This window comes from Balaenoptera acutorostrata, chromosome 14 (assembly GCF_949987535.1).
Source record: "Balaenoptera acutorostrata chromosome 14, mBalAcu1.1, whole genome shotgun sequence".
Taxonomy (NCBI): Eukaryota; Metazoa; Chordata; class Mammalia; order Artiodactyla; family Balaenopteridae; genus Balaenoptera; species Balaenoptera acutorostrata.
In genome coordinates this window covers 51,858,544-51,885,634 of record NC_080077.1, presented here as the reverse complement: position 1 = coordinate 51,885,634, position 27,091 = coordinate 51,858,544, and the positions used below count along the sequence as shown (strand labels likewise).

General features: G+C 38.9%; 1 protein-coding gene across 2 annotated transcripts in view; it reads left to right on the top strand.

The window, feature by feature from the left end:
• Positions 1-27,091, top strand: part of ARMC2 (armadillo repeat containing 2) — a 258,731-nt gene that overhangs the window by 82,884 nt on the left and 148,756 nt on the right. The window contains exon 3 of one of the 2 annotated variants that reach the window (XM_057528083.1): positions 23,831-23,990. The exons of the other annotated variant lie outside the window; for it this stretch is intronic. The gene's annotated coding sequence lies outside the window, so the exon portion shown is untranslated. The remainder of the gene's footprint in view (positions 1-23,830; positions 23,991-27,091) is intronic. 2 annotated transcript variants of the gene reach the window in all.

Here is a 27,091-nt window from a genome sequence, read left to right as displayed (position 1 = left end):
ACAAAGTAAAGATTCCAGACCCAGAAATACACAGTCATTTTATTTTCAACAAACGTGCCATTGCAATGCAGTGGGAGAAAGATGGTCTTTTCAATAAACAATATCCTAGGTCAATTGGGTATACATCTAAGGAAAACTTGACATCTACCTCACACTATACACAAAAATCAATTTCAGCTGGATCACAGAGCTAAATGTGAAGGATAAATAGTAAACTTCTAGAAGATAATCTAGAATATCTTCATGCACTTGGCGTAGGCACTCATTTCTTAATTAGTGTGTTTTCTGGCCTATTTATCTTAAAGGAAAATACTGAAAAATATTGAAAAAATTCAATTCAAAATATTGAAAAATCAGCCACTTGACTGTATTGGACTTCATTAAAAGTAAAACTTTCACTTATTAAAAGAAACTATTAAATAAATGGAAATACAAGCCATGGAGTGGAAGAAGATATTTTCTATGTATATAGTTGACAATGGACTTGTATCTAGACTATATAAAGACTTCCTATATGTCCATAAGAAGACCATAAATAGCTCATTTTTTAAAAAAGGGACCAAAGATTTAAATTGCCCTTCACGAAAGAGAGTAATCAAAATGGTGAACAGACATAGAAAAAGATGTTCAGCATCATTAGTATCAGAGAAATTAAGTGAAAATGTAATACAAGTTAAAACCACAGCACTCCATATATAAATACTAGAATGACTAAAATTTAAATAATTGACAAAAATAGGTGTTGAAGATTTGGAGGATCTAAAATGCCCACACACTGCTCGTGGTGGTGGGGGGGGAGGGATACAAGTTTGGAAAACTGTCTGGTGGTATCTTCTAAAGCTGAAGATGCCCTATGATCAGCAGTTCCACTTCTAGGTATATATTCAACAGAAAGATATCTACAAGCGTGTTCATCTCAACACTATTTGTAAAAAGCAAAAATTGGACACCAGATCTGGGGTGTCCACCCACTCTGGGGTGTAGTAAGCTGTGATAGATCATACCAGTCGTGGCTGAACTCCTTCTCGCTGGCTGTCTTCTACTATGGAGGCTAAGAAATTCTAAGTATTCACATTCTCCGCTTTCCTGGCCGTTGGAATGGCCATGTGACATAGCCGTGCCCAATGAGAGATCAGCAGAAGTCTACTGTGGAGTTATTGGTGTAGTTTTTGCTTTCCCCTCTTTTCTTTCTTCCTTGAACATAGATGTGATGTCAGGAGCCATCTTTACACCATGAGACCACACATTTGGAGTAAAATACTAACCTGTAGCGATGATAGAATGAAAGATAGATGGATCCTGGGTCTCTGACCTCATCACTGAGAAGCTAAAACAACATCAGCAACCACTTACCTTCTCACGTCTTGTGTAAGATAACCCCCAACTTGTTTAAATTGCTGTCAGTGAGGATTCTGTTATTTGCAGCTGATGGATACATTTATAACTGATCATGTGGCAGATGAGGGCAGGTAGTCAGGGAAGTCTTCCCTGAGAGTTAATGTCTAAGCTGAGGTGTGCAGGATGAATAGGTGTAAGCTAGGGGAGTGGTCGTGGCAGAGGGAAGGTTCTGCGAACAGGGGAGAAGCACAAGAAGAGGTGAAAGAGGACATGACAGTTGTAGAGAATTACAAAAATTTAGTTTAGCTAAGGCATTGAGTGAGAATTGGGAAAAGCTGAGGTTTGAGCAATAAGCCAAGGTCAACCTGTAAGGATGATTGTCAGCCCCATTAAAGAAGTTGGACTCTATCCTAAACTTCAGTGGGGAACCACCAAACACTTATTAAAGAGAGTGATATGATAAGATTTCTATTTTAGAAAGATTCTCCTGGAGTGTGGTGAGGGGTTCAGAGAGAGCAAGTATATAGGCAGAGAGAGCAGTTAGAAATCTATTTCAGTGATACAGTTGAGAGATGATAGTACTTACTAGGTGCCAGATGTCATTTTAAATGCTATACCTGTATGATGGCAAATGGGATAGGAACAATTGTATTACTTTGAGAGCTATTAAGGAGATAAAATATGGAGTATTTGATGATTTGATAATTAAGGAGTGACGGAGAAAGAGAATTTATAATAAGTTTATGTTTGTGGCTTGGTTATGAGTGGATGGTGACACCCTTCACTGGGTTAAGGTACGTGGTACGGAAGCATGTTTTGGTAGAAGGGGTAAAATAATTAGTATTTGGACACACTGATTTTGAACTGCTATTGGGACCTTTTATTGGAGATGTAGGTCTGAGGATGAGGAGAGAAGTCAAAGCAAATATAGATTTGGGAGCTACCAGATGGATGGGACATGCATATTATATCCCATCTTCTCACATTCTCCTGGCGCCACTGCCTTTTGGACCCTCAACCACTTGTTCTGCTCCAAATGGGGTCATCACCAGGTGAGTGAAGCTACTTGCATTTGGGCAATTATGCCAGACCCTCCTCCTTGGTTGCCACCTCACAGTGGCAACATATTGTAGATTCTGGCTCCTCCCACCACTTCCAGACTTGGATGAAATGGCTTACCATAGGTCATGGGTCCTGGCATTTTAAACGAAGTATTGAATATAGGAAACAAAGCGATAATAATGGATGAGAGATTGGTGTGTGTACAGCAAAGGTAACAGTCATGGGATCAGAGAGAGAGAAACGCTGCATCCTTTTAGAGTAAATTTTAGTAAAGGATACATAATCCTTATGTCAAGAAAGAAAGAAGCCATGGGAGATTTGAGGAAAAGGCTAATACAGGTGAAGCCAGGGAGGCTGTGGCTGGAGTGTGGCCCAGTGCATGGAAAATTAAACAGGAAGCAAGTTATATTCTCCTTATGACTCTGGGCTTTCTCTTGTGTAACTTCTTTCAAATTTTTATCCATTGCTGGTTTTCAAGGCTACTGTCGAGCTGGGGAAAGGGAATGGGACTAAGCAAAGTCAAAATGGCACAAAGTTCACTGCTCTTATCAATATTCAAACATTTTTCTTAAATTAATGTTCATAAGGTTAAAAAAATTTTGTCCTTGTGATTTGTAGATATTTTAGGAAATGGAATAATCTTATATTTGCTATTAGTCAATAACTGATATATTCACTTTTTTCAGTTTTGCTCTTATTGCTTACAAAATGCCACAGCAACTGTCACTACAGTTTAGTTCCTTATACTGATAGCTAGTATTAACAAGCAACTATATGTAAGTTTGTGAGTATGGGTATGATTGTATGTGATGTTGTGTGTGTGAGAGAGAGAAAATGAGAATGAGAGACACAGATAGAGAGACCCAGTGATGAGCAGTGAGAATGTAGTGGGTTTAAAACATATCTGAAAATTCTTTGATGCTTCTCCCATTGAGAGGTAGGGTGAATATTCCCTCCCCTTGAATCTGGGCCTTAGCGACTTGTTGACCAACTGTAGTGACTTGTTGGCCAACAGAGTAAGGCCAAAATTATACTTTATGTCTTCTGCTGCTAGGTTACAGAGGGCAATATAGCATCTGCCTGGTTCTCTTGGGATTCTTGCCTTTGGAGCCCTGAGCTGCCATGGTCACTAGCTGTGAAGAAGTCCCAGCTACATTGAGAGCCCAGGTGTAGATGTTCTGGCTAACAGGCCCAATTGAGGTCCCAGCCAACAGTTGCCATCAACCACCAGACACATGAGTGAAGATGCCTCCAGATGATTTCTGTCCCTAGTTGCTGAGTTCCTCTGCCTCCAGGTCTTTCCAGCTGAGACTGACATTTTGAAGCAGAGGAAATCTGTTCTCACCTAGCCTTTTCCAAATTCCTGACCCACAGGATCTTTGAACATAATGCAACGGTTGTCTTTTACTGCTGAATTTTAGGATAATTTGTAATACAAAAATAGATATTTGAGACAGTTAATCATGATGCACTTTCATTGCAACTGAACACAGTTTGCAGTAACTACTCTTACCATGAATAAACAGAGGGTTTTATGTTTCAAATACATGTCTATTTTACCTCTAATAGTTTTTATTTACCCTAAATAAGGAAGAGGATGTAAATTTTAGTGGATTCTGCAAATTAAAAGCTCCCAAATACAATATTCCTTCCAGGCCTTCTACCCAAAATACCAAATACATGTACATTTGTATGGTATGGTTTATATAAATATTACTCATTATGCTGAAGTAGGAGCATACACGTAACACTTTCATACTCAACTATCAAGTAGATGTTCTGCATTTTGATTTAGCCTCAGAGGGTGTTTGTTGTGGTCTAGTATGAGGCCTGTGCTGAGGGAGGCTAACATGCTAGTTCACTGGAAGGTAGAACAGAAAGGACTAGAGAAATGAATATAGGGGAGCTGGTGCTGGAAGCAAGGGACAGAAGGCAGGGAGGAGAATGTTCTAGTTCCAGTAGTCTGGTTAGAGGTGACCAGATTTTCTACTCAGATAAAGTAAGAAACTCAAACTAGATCTCAAAGTAAAATTCCCTGTGGCCTATACATAAAACACACATGTAAAACAATGTGTCTTTGAAAGCTTGAAAATAAAAGGATAGGCAAGATCATACAAAGCAAAGGCAAATAACAAAAAAACAGAAACTAGAATTCCTAAAATTAAACAAGGTTGAATTTAAGGCAAGAAGCATGATGTTTTAGAATGATAAAGGTGTAAACCACAAAGACCTAGCAATTATAGATATGTAGTAAATAATATAGCAACAAATTTATGAAGAAAAGGGTACAGAACATACAAAGAGAAATAGAAAAATATTAATGGTAGAAAAATTTAATTCTTTTAGCTGAGCCCAGACAGGTACATAAAAACAATATTAAATGTTAAAAAAACCTCACAATATTAAAGACCTAAGTAACATAATTAATAAGATAGATCTCATGATCATATATTCAAATACTGTATCAGAGAATACAACTTCTTTAAGGTACTCATGCAATAGTCACAAAATGTGACTCTATTAAACTAAAGAATACTTCATTGACTTGCAAAATGTAGAAATAGTGCAGGTCAAATTCTCTGACAATATTTCAATAAAACTGGAAATTGATTTTTAAATAATACAAATCTAAAAACCTTATCATTTGGAGAATTTAAGCTCTCCATTTCCTTTTTGATCAAAGAGGAAATTAGAAAGCATAGAAAATCTACAAAGTAATGGTAACATGTATGTTACACATTTGAACCTATGGTATATAGCTAAACAGTGCTCAGAAGGAAATTTGAAGTCCTGAATATTTATATCAGTAAGCAAGAAAGAATAAAAATAAATTAAGAATCAAGTTCTGGAAGTTAGTAAAAGAACAACAAAACTAAGGGAAGCAGATGGAAAGAATACTAAAGATAAAAGCTTAACTTATTATTTGTAGAGACGTGGATGGATCTAGAGACAGTCATATAGAGTGAAGTAAGTCAGAAAGAGAAAAACAAATATCGTATATTAATGCATATATGTGGGACCTAGAAAAATGGTACAGATGAACTGGTTTGCAGGGCAGAAATTGAGACACAGATGTAGAGAACAAATGTATGGACACCAAGGGTGGAAAATGGCGGGGGTGGGCAGTGGTGGTGTGATGAATTGGGAGATTGGGATTGACATGTATACACTAATGTGTATAAAATGGATAACTATTAAGAACCCGCTGTATAAAAAAATTAAAAAAATAAAAAAGAGGGCTTCCCTGGTGGCGCAGTGGTTGAGCGTCTGCCTGCCAATGCAGGGGACGCGGGTTCGAGCCCTGGTCTGGGAAGATCCCACATGCCACGGAGCGGCTGGGCCTGTGAGCCACAACTGCTGAGCCTGCGCGTCTGGAGCCTGTGCTCCGCAACGGGAGAGGCCGCGGTGGTGAGAGGCCTGCGCACCGTGATGAAGAGTGGCCCCCGCTTGCCACAACTGGAGAAAGCCCTCGCACAGAAATGAAGACCTAACACAGCCATAAATAAATAAATAAATAAATTTTTAAAAAAACAAAAAAAAAAATAAAAAAGAAACAAACAACAACAAAACTAAGGCAAGCAGATGGAAAGAATACTAAAGATAAAAGCTTAACTTATTACATTAGGAAACAGAAAGATGGCAATACTAACAAATAAATCAATCCAAGATCTGGTTCTTTAGGGGGAAAATAATAAAATATATATAGATGTTAGGTAATCTAATCAAGAAAAGGGGCAAAACCAAAAATATACAAAATTTATAAAAATGAATCATAAGTAGCTGCTTTGCTTAACTATGCAAATAAATGGCTAAGTGGATGTTTTCCTAGAAACTATAAGTTGCCAAAATTGGTCAGAACAGAAAGAAGAATCTAAACAGACCAATTAACATGAAGGAATTAGAAAATGTTTTTAATTACCTAACTCCCAAAGAGCAATGGGCCTATATAGTCTCTCAGGCAAATTCTATGAAATTTTTAAGAAACCAGTAACTCCAATGCTATTTAAATTGTTTCAGAATGAAGGAAAAGAATCAAAGGTGCAAATTCTTTTTATGAAACCAGTGTAAGATTGATGTTAAAACCCAACAAAAATAGCACCAAAAGTAAGTAAAATCATAGCCTAATCTTACCTACAAATAAGATATAAAAATCCAGAATAAAAGAAACAATTCTATTAAAGCCAGGAAATACATAACAATATGTATTATTACCATTATTTCACAATATATTGGAAACACTAGCCAACATAATTAAAGAGAAAAAAAAGAGGTATAAAAACTTGTAAGTAGGAGGTAAAATTATCATTCTTTGAAGATAGTATTGTTTACCTGAAGAATCCAAGAGATTCAACTATTATAAATAGTAATAAAATTTGTTTAGAAAGCTTGGTATAAAGTTAACATTAGGAAATTAATAATTTAATTATGTAGAAATAATAACCATTTAAAAATGTGATGGAAAAAAGACCTCATGTACAATAGGAACAAAAAAATAAATTGTTCAGAACAAATTTAAAAGGGAATTGTGCAAAGACTAAATAGAGAAAACTTTCAAATGCAAATGAAGTCTTTAAAAAAGGAAAGATGTTATGTTCTTGGATAGGAATATTCAACATTGTAAAGATGTCAATTCTCCCCAAGTTAATCTATAACTGTAAAACAATGACAATAAAATTACTATCAGAATATTCTTTTAGAATTAGATAAGCTGATTATATACTTTTATACTTTATTTGAACAAATAAATAATTAGTAATCTGAAAAAAATCTGAAAAAAAATAGATATAAGGGATGTATTAGTTTTCTATTGCCACAAAACAAATTACCACAAATTTAGTGGCTTAAAGTAACACCTACTTAATTAGCTCACAGTTCAGTAGGTCGGAAGCCCAGGCATGGCATGACAGGGTTCTCAGCTCAGGGTCTAGCAAGACTGGAATTCAGATGTCAGTGAGGTGGCATTCCCTTCTAGAGGATGGACTAGGGAAGAATCTGTCTCCAGTCTCACTCAGATTGTTGGCTGAATTTAGCTCCTTGTGGTTGTAGGATTGAAGACCCCATTTCCTTTCTGGCTGTCAGCCAGGAACTGTTAGCTCCTAGAAGCCTCCCATATTCCGGGCCACATAGCCCCCCTCCATCTTCAAAGCCTTCTCCATGGTAAATAGACATTGCAGCTAGAGGAAGAGAGAGGATAGGAGGGTCACATGAATCCTTCACATTCCACTGGCCAGAACTCAGTTATATCACCATGCCTAACTCAAGGGAAGAGGGAAAAAGTAGTCTAGTTGTGTACCCAAGAGGAAGAGGAAATGTATTGGGTTAACACCTAATAGTCTCTTGCACAAATCCCTCATACCTTACACCAAAATTAATTATAGAGGGACGAAAGAGTAAAATATTAAAACGGAGGGAAGAAAGGAAAGAAGGGAGGAAAGAAGAAGAAAACATGGGAGTTTTAAAAAAATGTTTTAAAATAATTTTCAGAAAAAAATTATAATTATTAAAAAATAAATCTCAGAATGAAGAAGGCCTTTCGAACTGACTCAAAATGTAGAAGCTATAAAAGAAAAAGAATGATAAATGTAACTAATTTTAAAACTTAAAAATTCTTCCTGACAGAACAAAAGAAAAACAGCACAAAGGAAAGTGAAGACAAGTCAAATTGTAATTGGGAAAAATCTAGCACATTGATATCTCAACCAAAGTGTTAATTTCCTAAAGTATAAAGAACTCTCAGAATTTTAAAAGAGCAAAAACACCCAATAGAATAATGAGCAAAGGATGTGAACAGACAGTTCACAGAAAAGGAATAAAATGGTTCTTAAAAGTATGAAAAGATTCTTGACTTCATTTATATAATAAGAGAACTGCAAAGCTACATCTTTAACCTGTCAGACTGGCAAAGATGAAAAGATGGATAACGCATTGTGTTGGCAAAAGGGTGTAAAGTCATGCTGCTGGGGGTATAAATTGGTCTAACCTCTGTGGAGAGCAATTCAACAGTAAAATTTAGCACATCTTTACCCTTGATCCAGCAAGTCCACTTCTAGGAATTTATCTTTAGGAATTTATGTACAGATATACATAACTGAAAAGACAGTAAATATACAATAGTACAATAGTCATGGCAAAAGATTGTAAATACTTAAACATTCATCAATGTGGAAATACAAGGAAGTACTATGGAGCTATAACAAGAGTGAGCTGTAATATATAAAGTCATGGAATACTAGTCAAGATACACTCTTAAGCAACAAAAGCAACGTAAGAATAGTATATACAGGGTTAAAAAACAAAATTCATCTGAGTAAAATTTAAAGATCTTATTATTTTTATTCAATGATTCATGAATCAGGCAGCATCTAACCTAGCAGATAGAAAGGAACTCTGAGGAGCTGTATGAAATGTTAAGATTTTGTAGGCAGAAGGGAGCAGGAACAAGGAAGTTATACTAGCAAAAATCAGATTGGTTATTGCAAGGTCACTTTCCTTTAGGGGCTGGCAGGGGTCTCTCAGGCAGATTACCTAACTAGTGCTGTTCAAGTGATTCCTGATTGACTGGTTTAAGATTCCATTTCTGGGAGTGGCTGACACTGTAGTTGTCTCATTATGGTGACATGCGGCTTAGCATAAGTGACTCCATTTGGGGTCTGTTGTCTTGTTTTTACAATTGTATGGAAGAGTAGAATAGAGATTGACTTCTGGGAAAGGAATGGGAATTTAGAAGATAAACAGGTGGCTGTAGGAAAAGGATGCAAAAGAAACTTACCTTTTCTAACATACCTACCTTTTACATTTTGCACTGTTTGAATTTTGTACAATGTACATGTATGGTCCATTAAAAAAGTAAATAATATATATTTTTAGATTTTGGAAGCAAATGTGTTATTTGGGTCCTCCGAGAAGCAAACCACAAGGTGAAATCAGACATGCAAGTGATTTATTAGAGAAAATGGAGAGCAGCAGGGAAAGCCCCCAAATGGTGATGAAGGTCTGACCCCTGAGAAGAAGAGAGGGAAGGAAGGAAGTTCTGACAAAGCCAATGGGAGTCCTTAAGCCAAAATCACCAGTGGGAAGAGTCCCACCTCCCACAGGAATGGGTGTGCCTTAGTCTCCCTGCCCTGCTTAGTCAATGGCTGGGAGCAGCACCTGGAAAGGCAGCCTCAGAACTGTTGATGGACTCAGAGCGCAGCAGACGGGGCCCTAGATGAGTTGCATTCCCAGCAGCAGATCCAAAATCTGTTCTGACCTTCCCTTTACTGAAGTTTGCAAATACTTCTCTTACACGATGATTTACTTTGATTTTATAGTTGCAGTGACTTGAACTTTTCTGTTTTTGAACACTAACATTTTTTTCTTTAATCATTCACTCATTCATTCATTCATTGATCCAACCAGTATTTATTAAATACTTACTAAATACTATGCATTGAGCTAAGTGCTGGGGATGCAAAGATGAGCAAAACAGACACAGGTCCCAGACTTGTGAACTGTATGGTCTGCTGAGGAGGCTGACATGAATCAAATGATCAGACAGCATATAATTTCAAACTCTAGTAAGTGCCATAGAGAAAAAGTATAGAGTCATGCATGCATCTAACACCAATCTGGAGGGTTGGAGAGGGTTCCCCCAAAGAAGTGAAACACTAGAAGTATAGGCTCATTGAAAAAACAGAGAGTACAGAGAGTTTAAAGAACAAAACTAAAATCACCTATAATTCTAAAACCCAGGGGTAACCTCAACTAGCAATTTTCTTCATCTTTTTTTAAATGTAGTTGCCCAACACAGCATTGTCCAATGGAAATAGAATGTGAGTCACACATGTAATTTTAAATTTTCTAGAAGCCATATTTAAAAAAGTAAAAAGAAACAGGTGAGATTAACTTTAATAATTCAGTTTATTTAACCCAATATGTCTAAAATATTGTCATTCAATATATAATCAATATAAAATTATTAACACAGTAGTTTACATTATTTTTTCTTACTAAGTCTTTGAAATCGCATATGTATTTCATACTTACAGCACATCTCACTTTGGACTCAATGAGCACATGTGCTAGAGTCTATAGTATTAGATAGCACAAGTTATATACACATATATAGTATATATACATGTATGTAGATATATATACACATATAACCACATTTGAGACCTTAATGCATATTCAGTTTTATGTCCTATTTTTTCAGTTAACATTCTATCATATGAATTTTCCCATGACAGTAAATATTTTAAAAAATCATCTTAATACACAGTATATGTTACACAGATCCACTATTATTTATTGAACCATTTATATATTACTAGATATTTAGGTTATTATCAACTTCTCAATATATAAATCATGCTGGCTGCAATGAACATTTAATAAACACAACTCTTCATCTGCATCACAGCTTGTCACCTTACAATACATTCCTGTTGGAGTTGCTTGGTCAAAGTGAATGAAGATTTGTAAGGCTCTTGAGACATTTCATAAAATTACTTTGAGAGAGGCTGTACTCATGGCATCGCCAGCAGCCCTGACAGGGTATGTCTCACTGTGACCCTGGCAACAATGACCATTGTAATTTCTTCTAAATTGTTAATTTGATTTGCCAGATTTGGCATTTCCTTATTTTCACAAACAAATCTTTGAATTCCAGAGAGGCTGAGCACTCTTTCTCTTCATTAGCTAATTCATTTCTACTTTTAAATTACTAGTTTTCTTCTGTTAATGTGAATCCGTGGGGCCTCACTTGCATTGAATGGGGGAGGATTAGGCCTGACATTTATGTTTATTTTTATAAGCTAACGTGGTTTGACTGCAAATTCCACCAACAATTGTCGAGCTTTACTCATTGGGTGATGCTGGCCTGGGTGTTAGAGGAGATACAGTGAGACGTGGCTGACTCTCACAGGAAGCTCAGGATTGTGAAGGAGAGAGGCAAGCACACATGCAGCCTGCTGACCCACCAGGCTGTGTGCGCAGATGGGATGGAGGTTCAAAGGGCCCCCGAGAGCCCAGAGGGGTGCTGGTTAACTTACTCCAGATGGAAAAGGCTTCATAAGTGAGACAGGCCTTGAGGAATAAGTAGGATCCCATCACATGGAGTAGGATGAGAGGACACCCAGGCTGAGGGAAGGGCAGAGACAACAGAGGTGTGGAAATGCTCCTGGTATTTGCAGGAGAACTGGGATGAGTCTGATAAAACATCAGTGGTGGGAGATGACGTGGGAAAGGCTGCCGGGCTCAGGTTCCAGCAGAATTTAAATACCTTGCTAAGGCTTTACTTTATAGACTTTGAGGATTGGTGGTGCTGTTAAGCAGTTCTTTTTTCATATGAGGAAAGAAAATCTGAATTCACAGAGCTAGCTTTTCAAGGAAAAGGGTCTAAAGAAAGGAAAGATTGTATGTTGTTAGATCTTCTGCATTCGCTTCCCACGTTGGTAGGCACCCCCAAGGTCAACAGAGGATGGAGAATGGTAAAGCAATATGGAATTATAATCGACTAAGTTCTGATTCAGATAGAAGAAATTAACCTGAAATCCAGTTTCTTTACAACACTTTCATCCACAGCTTCTTTACAAATTGGTTTCAACTCATGATCTCCTGTGTCATAAATGAATGTGGCCGCTGAGCCAGTGGGACTTCCTGATGGAGACTATCTCATAAATGATCAGATCTTTCCACCTCAAAAATAACTAGGAGTGAGAGTGAGGTGGCCTCAGCTCCCTTGTGGGTATGTGCCCAGAGGGCAGTGCTCCTGACAGGCTGGGCCCCTCACAGGCTTCCAGCCACCAGGCGCGTCTGAACACCGCCCAGCTAGACTGGAGGGACTGTCTTCCCTGAAGTCAGCCTGGCGAGAAGAGACTGGCTTTGGTTCCTCAGAAACACACCCAGTGAATGCACATGCATGCCCTAGAGTGGCCAAACATCCAAGACAGTATGACAAAAGAAGGTTCCTTGTGGTGACAGAGGCTTGCCTGTCATGGCCACTGCTCTGTCAAGTTCCACCTTGACCTGGGTTCCATCCCTCCTCCAGCCCATCCACCACCCCTACCTCCACCAGCCCCTCCACCTCCACCCCCTCCACCAACCCTGCCAACCCACCTACCTCAGGGTCTAGTCCTTTGGAGGAACATGAATTTGGCCACCTTTAGAATAGGCCAACCACTGGCTACTTCTGATTCAGGAAAGCTGGCTGTAACACTCAGGGCTTCCATTATCTTCATTATCCCAAAGCCTAAGCAACAATCTCTGAGCCCTCCCCACCTCTGGGGAAGGAAGAGGGGACAAGGCATCTAACCAGGTCTCTAGTCTGGGGAGGAGAAGCACCTAGAAGCAGGGAAATCCTCCTTCCAGCACAGACAAGGAAGTCTTTTCCTTTCAGAACCCAGGTGTTGATGAGATTAATAAGGCATTCTACTTGCTAATTCAAGTGGAATACACAAAACCCACCCTAGCACTGGGTTCTACAGTTTTGGTTGAGGCAGTTTTTACAAATGCTAATCAACCACTCCGTTTGGCATCTCAGACAGACCCAATCCTCAGGCGATTTGACACTTGCTAATGATTGAAACTCCCTTTGGCTCCATAAACAGTGGGGGCCAGACATGCAGTGCTGGCTGATTAGAAGCCCATTGGGCAGGCTGGGGCTGGGGTGGTTCTCCACCTGCCTTCGTTCTTGGGTGCAGCGTGAGTGCAGTGGAAGGAAGGTGAGAAGGTGGTGCCTCTTCTTGATCTCTCGGTTTTCTCCTGAATCCTCCATCTAGAATTCTCTGCGCAGGAGAGAGGGGCAAGAGGATTCATACACTTGCGCGCGCACACACGCTCCACAGCTCTGCTTGTGACTGTTCTCTATCTTGTCAAATGGGCTCTGTGAGGGGTTGGTGAAGGCTGGGGCATACTGGGGGGAGAATGTCTGATTGCAACCCACTCTTAAAGATTAATCCCGAATCTGTGGGTGTGTGTGGGCAGAGAGCTGGGGGCGAGACAAAACAGGATAAAGATTTGCATCAACATGATTGCTTTTTAAAAATGTGACAATTTGCGAAGGCTTTACTGTCTGTTTAGAGTGAAAGGCACTCCTTGTCATTTACAGAGCAGTTCTGCAAGAGGGCTTCAGGGCAACTCCAGAACAACTGCCAAGAGAGGGGCACAACCCAGGTCTTCTGACTTTGGCTGATTCCACACGAAGTTTCTTTTGTCATCAGCTCCGCTCACTCTGCCCTCTGTGTGGGGAGGAGGGGAAGCTGAGCAAAGGGAACATTAAATATTAGGAAACCGAAGGAAAAAGCAAAAGAGCCCGATATGGCAGTCTGCCCTCCGGAGGTTTGCGGTCCAGGAATGATGAAGGGAGACTGCCACCTACGGGCCAGGTTCCAGGGGAGCCTGCACGTGGGGCTCGGCCAGAGAGACTCCACACAGAAAGGAGGCTTCGTGGAACAGTCAGTCACCGCACCCTCTGCTCGCAGACAAAAACACTCTCAACTCATTCACAACAAATCAGCCTTTTCCTGATTTAAACAATGTCTTTCCCCCACAGTAGCATGATCCTGGGAGCTGAGTTCTGTAAATATAATAGACACATCTGGACGCACCACCACATTAAACAGCTGTGCACATCATTTGGCCGCTCGGTGCCACAGCAGACGTCACTCCCGCACAACACCTACAATTTTATGGCTTCTTAATAAGAATGAATCAGCCTAATGGATCAGAGACGAGCATCGTCTTGCTGTGCCATCCTAGTAGAAAAGCAATAGGATAAGAACAATCGGGCGAATATCAAACACATTACAGAGGATGCCTGTGGGGGGCGGGAGGGATGGGAAACGAGAGTGGAATGGGGCACAAAGGAGAAAATAAAGTAAAATAAAACTAGAGAGGGGCCTCGCATGTGGTAATGGTCATGGAAGAGTATAATTGAATCAACTCTGCTCCCAAAGTGGAAAAAGAAAATTTACAGAATTTGAGCTTGTATGAGGGGGGAATCTATTGTGTTATAGTGGTTCCAACGGTATCATACAGTTGTCCTTTGATATTTGACGTGTTTGTGAATAGCAAATTCTATTATTCCCATTCCATTCTAAAATCAGATCTGCCCTACAATATTTACACAATAGTGGATCTTGACTGATGAAGCAACCCGACTTCTGTTGCAGAGGAGTGGTGTAGGTGTGTATGTGTGTGTGTGTGTTTCTTTGTGTATATGAGTTTGTGCACATGTGTGCAATTGTTTATATAAATGTGTTTGTGTATGTGTATGTAAGCATGTGTTTGTGTATATATGAAAGTGTGTGTGTATTTAATAGAGGAACCCAGGAAGGAATATTGTTCTGTAACTCCAAGCCAAAGGGGGTGTAAAGCCCCTATGCCCAACGTTACAGCACCTAGAGGAAAGCTAAGCCCACCCAGGGAAGCAGCACTCTCGAACAGGCACAAGTATAGGCCCTGAGCATGGATCAGAGAGGCAGAGCTAGGCTGTAGAACTTTCTATAGAAATCAGCAGGTGAAACTTGGGGTGTCAGGTCTGTACTTCTGGTGAGTGCCAGAGGAAACACAGGAATGAATCCATCCAAAGTAGGAGAGAGATTTCCCAGCGCAAACCAGGCTGGGTGAGGGAGAACCACCCAGGACCTGTAGAAGAAGACAAGAAGCAGGGCCAGAGCCAATCTCTTAGCCCCACTGGTTGAGGGTTATTATTATCAGTTCCTTAGGGAAGAGGAACTAGCCATTGATATCAGAACCTCCAAGATGTCCTTTAGGGTTCTTTGTACTTAGGCACATAATAGCGCTAAATTCTCATAAGCAGCTTAGTCATTCTTGTTACCTTTTATGATGTGTAAATTCAAGGACCTCTCTAGATGTTGTAGTATTAGAACACCTGGGGTAGAAGGCACCTTAGAGATGTGAATCATAACTAGGAAGATTTTGGTATCTTTAGTGTAGTATTGGTAAATAATATGTATGATTGTATAATTTATTTAAAATTTTATATAAATGATATCACATATAAATATTTACTTTGTATCTTTTTAGCTTATCACATGTATGTTAGATTTATCAATGTAGATGATACAGATCTAGTTCACTCATGTTAACTGCTATGCAAGGTTGCATTGTATAAATAATTCCCATTTTATTTGCCCATTTTACTCCTGAAGGTCAGGTAGCTTGTTTCCACTTTTTAGCTATTACATGGAATGCTGAAAAGAACGTTCTTTTGTTTGTATTTCCTTGGGCCCATGTATCTCATGTATAAAGGTGGAATTGTTGATCATAGGTTATGCATGTAGTAACTTTACCAGGTATTGCCAAATTGCTTTCTGCAGTGGTGAGATCATTTTATACTTCCACTGGCAGTGGATGAAAGTTTTCATTTCTCCGTTCTCACAACTGGTATTGTTGGTATTGTCAGAGTTAAAAATTTTTTCTCCACTCTAATAGGTGTGAAACAGTATCTATTTGTTTTGCACCTTCTTGACTACTAGTGAAGTCAAGAGTATTTTCATGTGTCTATTGACCGTTAAATGTCCTTTTCTACTAATTGCTTCTTCATACCCTTTGCCTTTTTGCTGTTTGGTAATTTTTCTTGCTTATTTTTAGGAACTTATTATATAATTTGGATAGTTATCTTTGTAACGTTGGTTGTAGTTATCTTTGAAATGTAGGTTGCTGATATTTTCTCTAAGTCTGTGTTTGTCTTTTTACTTTGTTATTGATGTCATTTGTCATGGACAAGTTTTTAAAAATTATGTAGTTCAATTTATCACTTTTCCATGATGATTTTCACTTTGTGCCCTTCTAGGATGTTGTATATAGTTTCCATAGTCTGTCTAAATGTATACAGCTTTCCCTTAACATCTCTGAAATTTACTTTTGTGCATGCTGTGAGGTATGAATCTAATTTTTCCCTTTGAAAATATTATTAGCAAATAGTCCCAGTGCCATTTATTAAATAGTCATCCTTTCCCCACTGATTTGTAATGTCACCTCTGTCATATTCCAAATTCCTATGTATATGTTAGTGTTTCTTGTTTTTTCAGAAAACCTGTCCCATGGATCTATTTATCCAAATGCTGATATCAGAGTATTTTAATTACTATAACTTTGTGATAAATCTTGGTATCTGCTAGGGTGAATCCTTTCTCATTTCAAAATAGTTTTGGCTGTTCTTGGCTCTTTACTCTTCTGAGTAGGTGTTATGATCTGCTTATACAGGTCAATAAAAAATAATTCCCCCAGGATTTTTAATAGCATTTATTAAGTTTGTGGTGTAAATTTAGGAAAACTACTACTGTTAAGCTCTTGTCTTCCCATACATGAACATGTTATATCTCTCCGTTTATTCATTATTTTTATGTATTTCAATAAACTTTTAGAGTTTTCTCCATAAAAGTTTTTTACATCTTCTGTTAGACTTACTCCTAGGTATCACATAGTTTTTTAGAGTGTTGTAAATGGTATATCTTTTTATTTTATCCTCATTCTTGAATGATAGTTTGTGTATAGAATTCTAAATTAACAGGTATTTTCTCTCAACAGTCTGAATGTATTTCTGTTAGTGACCTAGGAATAGAAAGAAAATCCCTTAAATTGAAAAAGGGTATCTACCATAATCCTAAACAAATATTTTTCTTTATGGTGAAATGCTAAAAGTCAGGAACAAGACAAGGAAAAATATTCAGATGCAATTTCATCCTAATTACCAGGAACAAACAATTAGACATGCATTTTTTTAAAAAAATAAATTTATTTATTTATTTAATTTTGGCTGCATTAGTTCTTCATTGCTGCAGATGGGCTTTCTTTAGTTGCATCGAGCAGGGGCTACTCTTGGTTGTGGTGCGCGGGCTTCTCATTGCAGTGGCTTCTCTTGTTGCAGAGCACGGGCTCTAGGCTCGCAGGCTGCAGTAGTTGTGGCGCACGGGCTTATTAGTTGCTCCACCGCATGTGGGATCTTCCCGGACCAGGGCTCAAACCCGTGTCCTCTGTATTGGCAGACGGATTCTTATCCACTGCACCACCAGGGAAGCCCAGAAATGCATTAAAAAAAAAAAAAAACAACCCAATACATATAGCTGGATTTATTTAAATTAAATCTGAGCTTCAGTCTTTTAACTGGCCCATTTACGTTATTGTGATTACATATTGTGATGAATTTATTCTTTAAGCTTATTTTGTGCCTTCCATTCACCATGTTGTTCTTTTTTTCTCTTTTTCTGACTTCTACAGAACTGATTGATTCTTTTTCTTTAAAGTGATTATATTTCTACTTTTTCCTACGTATTGTTAAATTTAGCAAGCATACTGTTCAACAATCTGGTAGGTTAATCCATACACCTCGCCTTCCTTTCAAACTAAATATTGACCTTAGGATGCTTCATCTCTAATCATTCTTCTTCTCTTCTCACATATTATTGTTTCTAGTATTTTAGTTCCATCTTTTTTCATAACTTCTGTTAGTGCTTTTGTTACGATTATTATGGACATTCAATGCTTATTTAGATTTACTGTATATTTATCAATATTTTTACTCTCCATTTGCTTCTTTTTAAAACATCTTTATTGAGATATAAATCATACACTATACAATTCACCCATTTAAAGTTTACAACTCAGTGGTTTTTAGTGAATTCACAGACTTGCACAACCACCAGCAGAATCAATTTTAGAACATTTTCATGACCTCCAAAAGAAACCTCATACCCATTAGCAGTCACTCCCCATTCTCCTCCAGTTTTCCCAGCCCTAGGCAACCACTAACCTGCTTTCTATATCCATAGATTTGCCCATTCTGGGCATTCATAGAAATGGAATTATATAATAAATGGTCTTTTTTGACTGGCTTCTTTCATTTAACATAATGTTTTCAAGTGGTATCTCGTGATTTTGGTTTGCATTTCCTTACTGACTAATGATGTTAAGCAACTTTTCATGTATTTATTGACTATTTGTGTATTTCTTTTAGAGATTCAGATCCTTTGCCCATTTTTAAACTGGGCTATTTGTCTTTTTATTATTGAGTTGTAAGAGTTCTTTATACATTATAGATACAAATCTTATCTGATACAAGATTTACAAATATTTTTTCCCATCCTGTGGGTTGTCTTTTCACTTTCTTGATGGTGTTTTTTGAAGCACAGAAGTTTTTAATTTTGATGATCCAATTTATATATTTTTCTTTTGTTGCTTGTGCATTTGGTATCATATCTAAGAACGTTTTGCCTAACCCAAGGTCATGAAGATTTATCCCTATGTTTCATCTAAGAATTTTATAGTTCTGCTTTTACATTTAGGTCTATGATAATTTTGAGTTAATAATTTTTGTGTGTAGAGTGAGGAAGAGGTCCAACTTCATTCTTTTACCTGTGGCTATCCAGTTATCCAAGTACCATTTGTTGAAAACAATTATTCTTTCCCCTTTGAATGTTTTGCACCCTTGTTGAAAATCAATTGACTATAAGTATAGGGTTAATTTTTGGACTCAGTTCCGTTGATCTATATGTCTTTTCTTAATCCAGTATCACGCTGTCTTCATTACTGTAACTTTGTAATAAGTTTTGAAATCTGGAAGTGTGAGTTCTCCAACTTTATTCTTCTTGTTCAAGATTGCTATTCTGAATCGCTTGGACTTACATTTGAATTTTAGTACTATCTTCTCAATCTCTAAACAAAAAGCTAGCTGGGATTTTGATAGGCATTGCATTAAATCTGTAGATGAATATGGAAGTATTGTCATCTTAATAATATTAAGCCTTCTAATCCATGAGCATGGGATGTCTTTCCATTTATTAGGGATTCTTTAATTTCCTTTAAAAATATCTTATAGTTTTCAGAGTACAAGTGTTGCACTTTTGTACTTTTTTTGTACTTTTGTTAAATTTATTCCTAAGTAGTTTACTATTTTTGATGCCAGTATAAATGGAATTGTTTCCTAATGTTATTTTTAGATTGTTCATTGTGAATTTTTTGCTTCTTGAATCCTTTCTCACTGGTTCATTTTTCCTATTCCCTGAAGTACATCTTTATGTAGTTCTTTCATAAAGAATCTGTGAATGGAAAATTCTCTTAGCCCCTGTGTGAAAATGTCTTTATTTTCTTAAATGATAATTTAACCGGGTATAGAATTGTAGGTCAGCAGTTCTTAAGATTTCTTCCTACTTTATTTTGGCCTCAGTTTTTGCTGCTGAGATGTCAACTCTCAGTCTAATTGATGTTCCTTGACAAACAATGTCCCCCCCCCCTTTTTTTCACTGGTTGTTTTAAGTTTTCCTAAGTTGTTTTTTTTTTTGAAGTTTTTCTTAGTTTCACCATATGTATCTAAGTGAGGTTTATTTTATTTATTCTATTCAGTGTTTGTTGTGCTTCTTCAATGTGAGGATTTGTGTTTTTTAATTAATTCTAGAATATTCCCAGCTATTACCTATTTTAATATTGCATTCTCTCTAATCTCTTTCGAGACCTCTGTAAATGTTATATTTTCTCCTTTTATTCTCCATTGTTTTTATTTTTGCCATAAAGAATCTCATTCTGAATTGTATTTTGAATACTTCTCAGATCCATATTCTAGTTTTTTGTTATGATTTTTTATTTACTACAAAGTAAAGGAGATAACTCTCCTCAAAAAGAATATTAAATCTTAAAATGGAGGACTTGAGTTTCATCCAGTGGGAAATTTTTCCATTAAGAAGACACTATACCTTCTCCAAATACACCCTTTAAATATAGAGAATTGTCCTAAGGTGGCTATAATTTTTTAAATATAAATATTTGTTAAATGATGGGATTTATGCTAAGGGGATATCTCGGAAAATGTTGGAGGGGAAAATCACATATTTCATGATTTTACCTGTTGAACCTGATAGATCATATGCTTGGGGTCAACGAGACTTGACTTCCAATGCCAGCTTTGCCATTGACTAGATGTGGGACTTGGACAACTTATTTTAACCTTGCTGAGTCTCTCTGAATCTTAATTTCATCATCTATGAAATAAACCCTTCAGCCCTGACATGAGGAATGAATGATTAGGTACATGTGAAGTGCCTTGTGCAAAGTCCAGCCAATGGCAGGTGCTTCATAAAAGATTATCATTATTTCTTGCATAAAAACCTTAATTAGAGCTGGTGCCAACATGTGAGTTACCCCCATTTAGTATTTGAGATCTTTTCATTGGCCATGACCAATCATAACCCCTTTGCTATAAACTTTGATCTCCCTAAAATACACGGATTAATAATTAATCTAGGTAAGGGCTGGAATAATTGCTAGTGGAAATGTCTGTGATAAGTGATATTTCACGCACTTTTCTCCTGCAGCAGTCCCCTTGGGCAGCTATTGAAGGCCAAAAATAAAACATTCTGGGGTTCTTTCTTGCAGCAGATGGTGTAACGCAGTCTATCTTGGAGGCACACCCTATAAGCAAGATTTCTAGGACTCTTAAAAGAAAAACACTTAGAAAATTGATTCAGTCAAATGGAACTGCTATAAACATACTTTCTCTGTAATTTTTCAAACTAATATATTTAATTCTGTCTGGCAGTGTCCTCTAAATTGAATTCGCATTAGATAGATGAGTCCATTGCATGAATATAATATATTGATGCAGGAATTACTCTGCCTTTGGTGGGGGTACTCAGTATCTCCAAAAGGTGGGGGCTGCCTTGCACTCATGGTGTGATGGCAAATATTGCCTTCACAAGGCTGTTCTCATGAATTCTTTCTCTAGAAATAATTATGGCAGGAAATGGGATCTTTCCTGTAAGCACATTTTAGTGACTAGCATCCCTATATGTGTAGTATATTCAGATCTTTTCATGGACCTTGATTGTACAGCCATCGGAATGTAGAATAAATCTCATCTTTATTAAACAACGTCAATTATCCTATTGTCTGCAACCCACTGTTGTACATGCCTGATAGTATGCTGAGCCCACACATATATTAATATATATTTGTATGTATATGATATATATTATATTTAGTCTTCACCATAACTCTGTGAGGAAGGTACTATTAGCCCCGTTTTATAGATGAGGAAAATGAAGCCCAGGGAGTTAGGTGCTCAAGCCTGTACAGCTAGGCAGTGGTGGAGCTGCAGCCACCAGGAAAGTCATCTTACCTTCACCATATGAACGTGGTGAGACTTGAAGGTGCAGGGCTGCCCTCTCTTTGCTCGGGGATTCCTGGGGCCATGCTTCTACTCACCAGTCTCCCATGTAACACCTCTAGATATATTGTCAAAAAGACTGAAATTCAGAAATTTTAGCTCTGCTTAATTTAAATTGTATAATTACCTTACCTTTTACTTACCTTAACTCCACTGGCACTTAGGCAAATAGTTCTGCCCCCCTGCCCTTCCTTCTTTCCTTTTACTTTCTTCATGTTTGCTGAGAGCTTGGGCATAAAAAGAGAAGGAGGAGCAGAAGAAGAAAAGAGTCTCGCCACTTGGGAAGCTTGCATTCTAGGTGAGGAAACAGGCTGCACAAATGTGAAACAGAGAAGGACGTGACAGTGTTTGGGGACATGCTGATGATGCCGCAGGTAGCACAGGCAGGACCATAATGGTATCTCCAGCCTCTTCCTCACACGCAGTTGGCCTCTGGCCTGCCTCTCTCTGGTGGAGTTAATGCGCCATGTTCCCGTGCTATGGCCCTCCCAGCCCATTGCCTTGGCTCTGCCTGTCTTCCTCCTTTGCTGCCCGTACCTCATAGGGCCTTTCTGGTAGAGCAGGAGCCAAAGTACCCAGACCAAGCTGACAACGTAAATTTCAAACCACTTGCAGTAAAATGGAATTCCACCTCCTACGCTGATGGAAGGTACAATTAGAACATTACACTGGCATTAGCACACAGACTAATTTTTATATTTCTTTAGAGGGTTCTGGAAACACTGGGCCACAAACAAGCATTTCAGAAGGACCTCCTTAAATTTTGATATCATGATTATAAAATAGATTTCTAGTCTCATCCTCTGTACTAGGTGATGTTAATCAGTTTGGGCTGCCACAATAAAATACCATAGACTGGTGTCTTAAACAGCAGAACTTTGTCTCATGGTTCTGGAGGCTGGAAAGTCTGAGATCAGGGCGCCAGCATAGTTGGGTTCTAGTGAGAGTCCTCTTCCTGGCTTGCAGATGGCCATCTTCTCGCTGTGTCCTCGCACGGCAGAGGGAGGAAGCTGTGATGTCTCTTCCTTTTCTTATAAGGCCACTAATCCCATCATGAGGGCTCTACCCTCATGCCCTCATCTAAACCTAATCACCTCCCAAAGACCCCACCTCCTATTACCATCACATTGGGGGTTAGGGCTTCAACATATGAATCTTGGGGGGGACTCAATCATTCAGATTATAACATAGGTAGAGGTGCTTTTAGCAGCACCTCTACCTATGTTATAATCAAAGTGAGAGCAGCCCCCAGGCTCTCTTTTCTCCTGGACACCTTCCTTCGCCTCTCCCCTGCTTACCCTTCCTCCGTGGGCTGAGTCTTCACACCTTTCCCGGGTAATTCACTAGCATGTGGGACATTTACCTTTCAGATCAGAATAACTAATCTTCCTAAAGTGGCTGCCTTCTACCACTAGTTCATAGACCGAAGAAGGTATCTTATGTAAACACTTTATTCCATAGAACTTCTGAAGAATCTAGCTCAAACAGATATTTTTCCTTAAAATTAATTTTTGCAATACATGCACAAAATCAAAGAGTACAAAAGAGCATAACATTCATTCTTCAAAACTCATCAAATGGTATATTCCAATAAAGCTGATTTATAAAACTGGAAAAAAGCTGGTTATGATATTCAAAGCAAGTTCCTCTCCCATTCCTGTCCCCAGCCACCCTATCCCTCCCTGGAGGCCACTGCTGTCAGGGAGTGGGGTATAGCCCTCCAGAGATATTCCCTGCATGCCATCATAATTACGTATCGTGGAGATGATTCTATGTCACTACAGTCAGTATCACCTCGTTCTTTTGATGGGCAGCGTAGTTTCCCCCGTATGGATATAGCATGGTATCTCTACCAGTTCTTCTTAAAGAACTTTTAGGTTGTTTGCAATCTTTTGTTATTTTAAAGAATACTTATATATAAGCATATGTATAGAATAAACTCTTATAGTAGAATTATTGGGTCAAATGGCATGCACACTTTAAAAGCTATGAAATAATCTAAATATACAAAAAGTATAAAGAATAAGGTAACTAACACTATACCCAGCGTTATTACATCTCAACAAGGAAAATCACATTTCCTTTAGGAAGCACTGAAGTGTACAGTTACTAACTCATGGGTTATGTATTAATGATTTGGAATAAGGAGGTTATCTGATTTTGCTTTACGATCTGGAAGCCTGAATTCAAATGTTGCTAGGATTGTAAATGTGTTCCATCTAGTGGCCTCATCAATGTCCCAAGTGGATTGTGTTTCTAACCCATCAGCTGTGTGTTCCTGAATACGATTCTTTGGTGTACTTGACCCTAAACAGTGAGACGACCGAGGCCTGGCCTGACAAGGAGCGGAGGCTGGCGAGAGACCTGAATTAGCTAAGAGGTGACTGCTTGCACCATGAGAGTCTACCCCAAGTATCCAGCCATACGAGTAAGTGACTTTACAGGGATTAATTTTATCCCTTATAAAATGGAATGAGCTTTCAATTTTATCCATATCTTTTGAATTGATTGTGGCTTAATCTCTTCGTAAAGGCATATGTATGTATATGTGTAGGCATAATTTCCATTATACTGTATTGTAGACCTCATACCTTCTGCAGGGATTTTAATAATGCTTTTCTGAATAGGAAGCCAGGGTTCTCTCCGTGCCCCATCCCCTGCTCCCACTGTGTTCACTTTCTTCGCACGTTGCACATACAGGGTTAAGATTTTTCAGTTTTCCTTTGAATAATGATTGCAGTATTAAACACAGCCTCATAACGTTCAGCCCGTTATTTGTGTAGATGGCTCTCCAGTGCTTTTAAATTTACTTAATTAAAATTCTAGAATGATATGATTCCAGTGGGTTACATTCATCTTACTCTTACCTTCTTCAATCAGTTTTCTCTTATAGCCTTTTTCTTTGCAAGAATTATTGAAGATGACTGCAGCCTAGCAGACTGCTTAACTCATAATTCATTACTTAAAAAAAAACCTCAAATAATTAAAAGCATTCATTGTTAAGCACAGTGGCGTTAAACTCAGCTTGATATTGATGCAGTGTCTCTCTACCACAAGGATATAGCTAACCTATCCTCAAAATGAAAAGGGAAAGGCTTCAGTTTTCTCATATTTCCTATCCATCTTTTCTTTTTTTTTTCCTTTTTTCTTTGAACTGAAATTATCCCATCAGTTAGCCACCGAGTTTGATTTTATAATCTACTTACAGTTCAACAGGAGGGAACAAAAGATGTGCACTATCTTTTTCCTTTATGCCCAGAACATAGTAAGATTAGCAGATCACAATTCATTGCCCGGGCATGCAAGTATTGCCATGCACAGGACAGACCTCTGGTACCTCTACGTTTCTCCCTCCCTTAGTGACAGAAAACCCACTGGATTCCAGCAGCAGCTGAGCTCTGGCAGCCATTGGCCCCAAAGCTCTACCTCCTGCCTTTCAGTAGGTAGAGGCCAGCTGGGGAGGTGACCAATCAGGCGGTTTGTATCCAGGAGAACATGGCACAGTTAGCTATTTAAATCCAGCCAGGATGATGTCAGCAAGCAGAGCTGAAAGGGTTAGGAGAAAGGCTAACGGAGAGGAGAAATCTTGTCAGGCTGTATTATTACAGAAAGCTGGGCTGAGGCTAAGCAGAGACTAACACACCCACCACCTGTGCCCTGAGCCCAACTCCCAGTGCCTCGGAACTGCCTCCTCCCAGCCTCGAGAAAGGAGGAATGGCTGAAGAAGATAACCTGATGCTAAATTATGTGGGGAGAGTTTAATTTGTACATGATTTTTTTTTAACTGGAAGAGCAGGTCTCTACTTAGATGAAAATGCACAAACCATCTCTGGTTTGCAAATTGCTGGGGTTTTACAGGAAAGCTGGGCTGACTCTCACCCGCTGATAAGAGAAAAGCATTTGTTCCCGCCTCTGGAAGTCTGTGGTCCCAATAACCCCGGGTGAAACTTGCAGAAATGGTTCTCAGCTTAGACGCCGTTTTGCAGCACGAGCAAAATGTTCAGGCTCAGGAAATGATGCTAAAGACATTTTGAAAAATGTAAGATGGGCCTGACACAGCACTGGCACAGGATATATGACGGAAGCGGCATGGTGAGTGGTGATAACAGCCCCTGGGGCTTGGCAGGGAGCTGGTTTCACACCCCAGCCTGACCAACGCCCCCCTCCAGCAGGAGCTTCACCAGACTCCGGGGTGAGCGCGGAAATCTGGCCATGCCCCTGGAGGGCCCAGGCAGGGGACAGGCCCTCAGGAAGGAGGGTGAGGTTCCTGAGAGCACCTTCTTATCAGCAAAGACTTGACAATCCACCTGTACACACATCACACTTTAAAAAATTGTGTCGGTTTTGGTTGTTCTGGGCCCTGCTCACTCCTACTTTTCCAAAGCACCTGCTGTAGACAAAGCTGGCTTGGGGACAAGAAGGGATGCAGCATTTTTCCTTAGGGTCTCTCAGGGAGAGGCCACACAATGCCACTTACACAGGTGCTCAGTAAGAATTAGATGGAGAGGACACTCTGATTACTGCTAATGAGGGGGTAAGTTAATAACGGCGAGATGCCTGTTTCCGGGCAGATCCGCCCAGTATGATGGGACCTGCAGCTGATCTGCTTAGGAGGGTGGCTTTTCTTCCAGATGGCCGTGGCCTTTGTGTCAGGGAAGGGCTTTCCTTCAAAGGCTGGTGCTCCACAGTTGCAATGCAGATTAGGGGTCCGTTTTTACTTGCCACTCTTAAAAAATAAACATTCTGGGCACAAGAAAGGGAGCTTTTCAACCCTGAGAGTGTTCTGGATGTTTGAGTACATGTGGCAAGACCCTCTTTTAGATAATGAGCAAGTGCTCCCGGCACTTTGGAATTATTGCTTGCTTCCACCCCAGCATTGTTCTGACAGCTCTGTTCTTAAAGATTAACTACCATTCATTTAGTAACTTTTGCTGTAGAGAGGGGAGGGGAAAACTTGATGATATGAATTTAGAGCAATTATTATATTTGGTTTGTGTTTCTCCTGCAATGCTCTTCCTTTAAGGAGTAAGCAGGGAGGTATTAAGATCTATTTGCCATTTTGTTTCCCTAATGTTTTGATTGCTGCTGTAATTTTAACAAGTATGGGAAGGCAAAATATTTGAGGACCCCTTTAACCCCTTTAATTTGTCTCATGCAGAATTGAGACAAATTCCGCATGAATTCTGAAGAGGTCACTATATTTAAATGATACAGAAAAACCAGTATAGGTAACGAAGTGATGGAAAAGAGCATAATTCCATGATATTGCAAAATAAACAGACAGTATCTCGTCTCTGTCAAGCATGCCCAGGCACAGAGAGGTAAAAATCTTTATCTCTGTGTAGACACAATTCCTGCTTCAAGGTGCTCAAAATCTAGCGAAGGAAACAGACATGTATACAAATAACTGTAAGACAAGGCACATACGTGACAAAAGTAAAAGTGGAAACCATAGAGCTGAAGAGAGCTGAAGAAGCAATGATTCATTCCAGGGGTGAGGCCTCTGAGTCGGACCTTAGGGATGAGGAG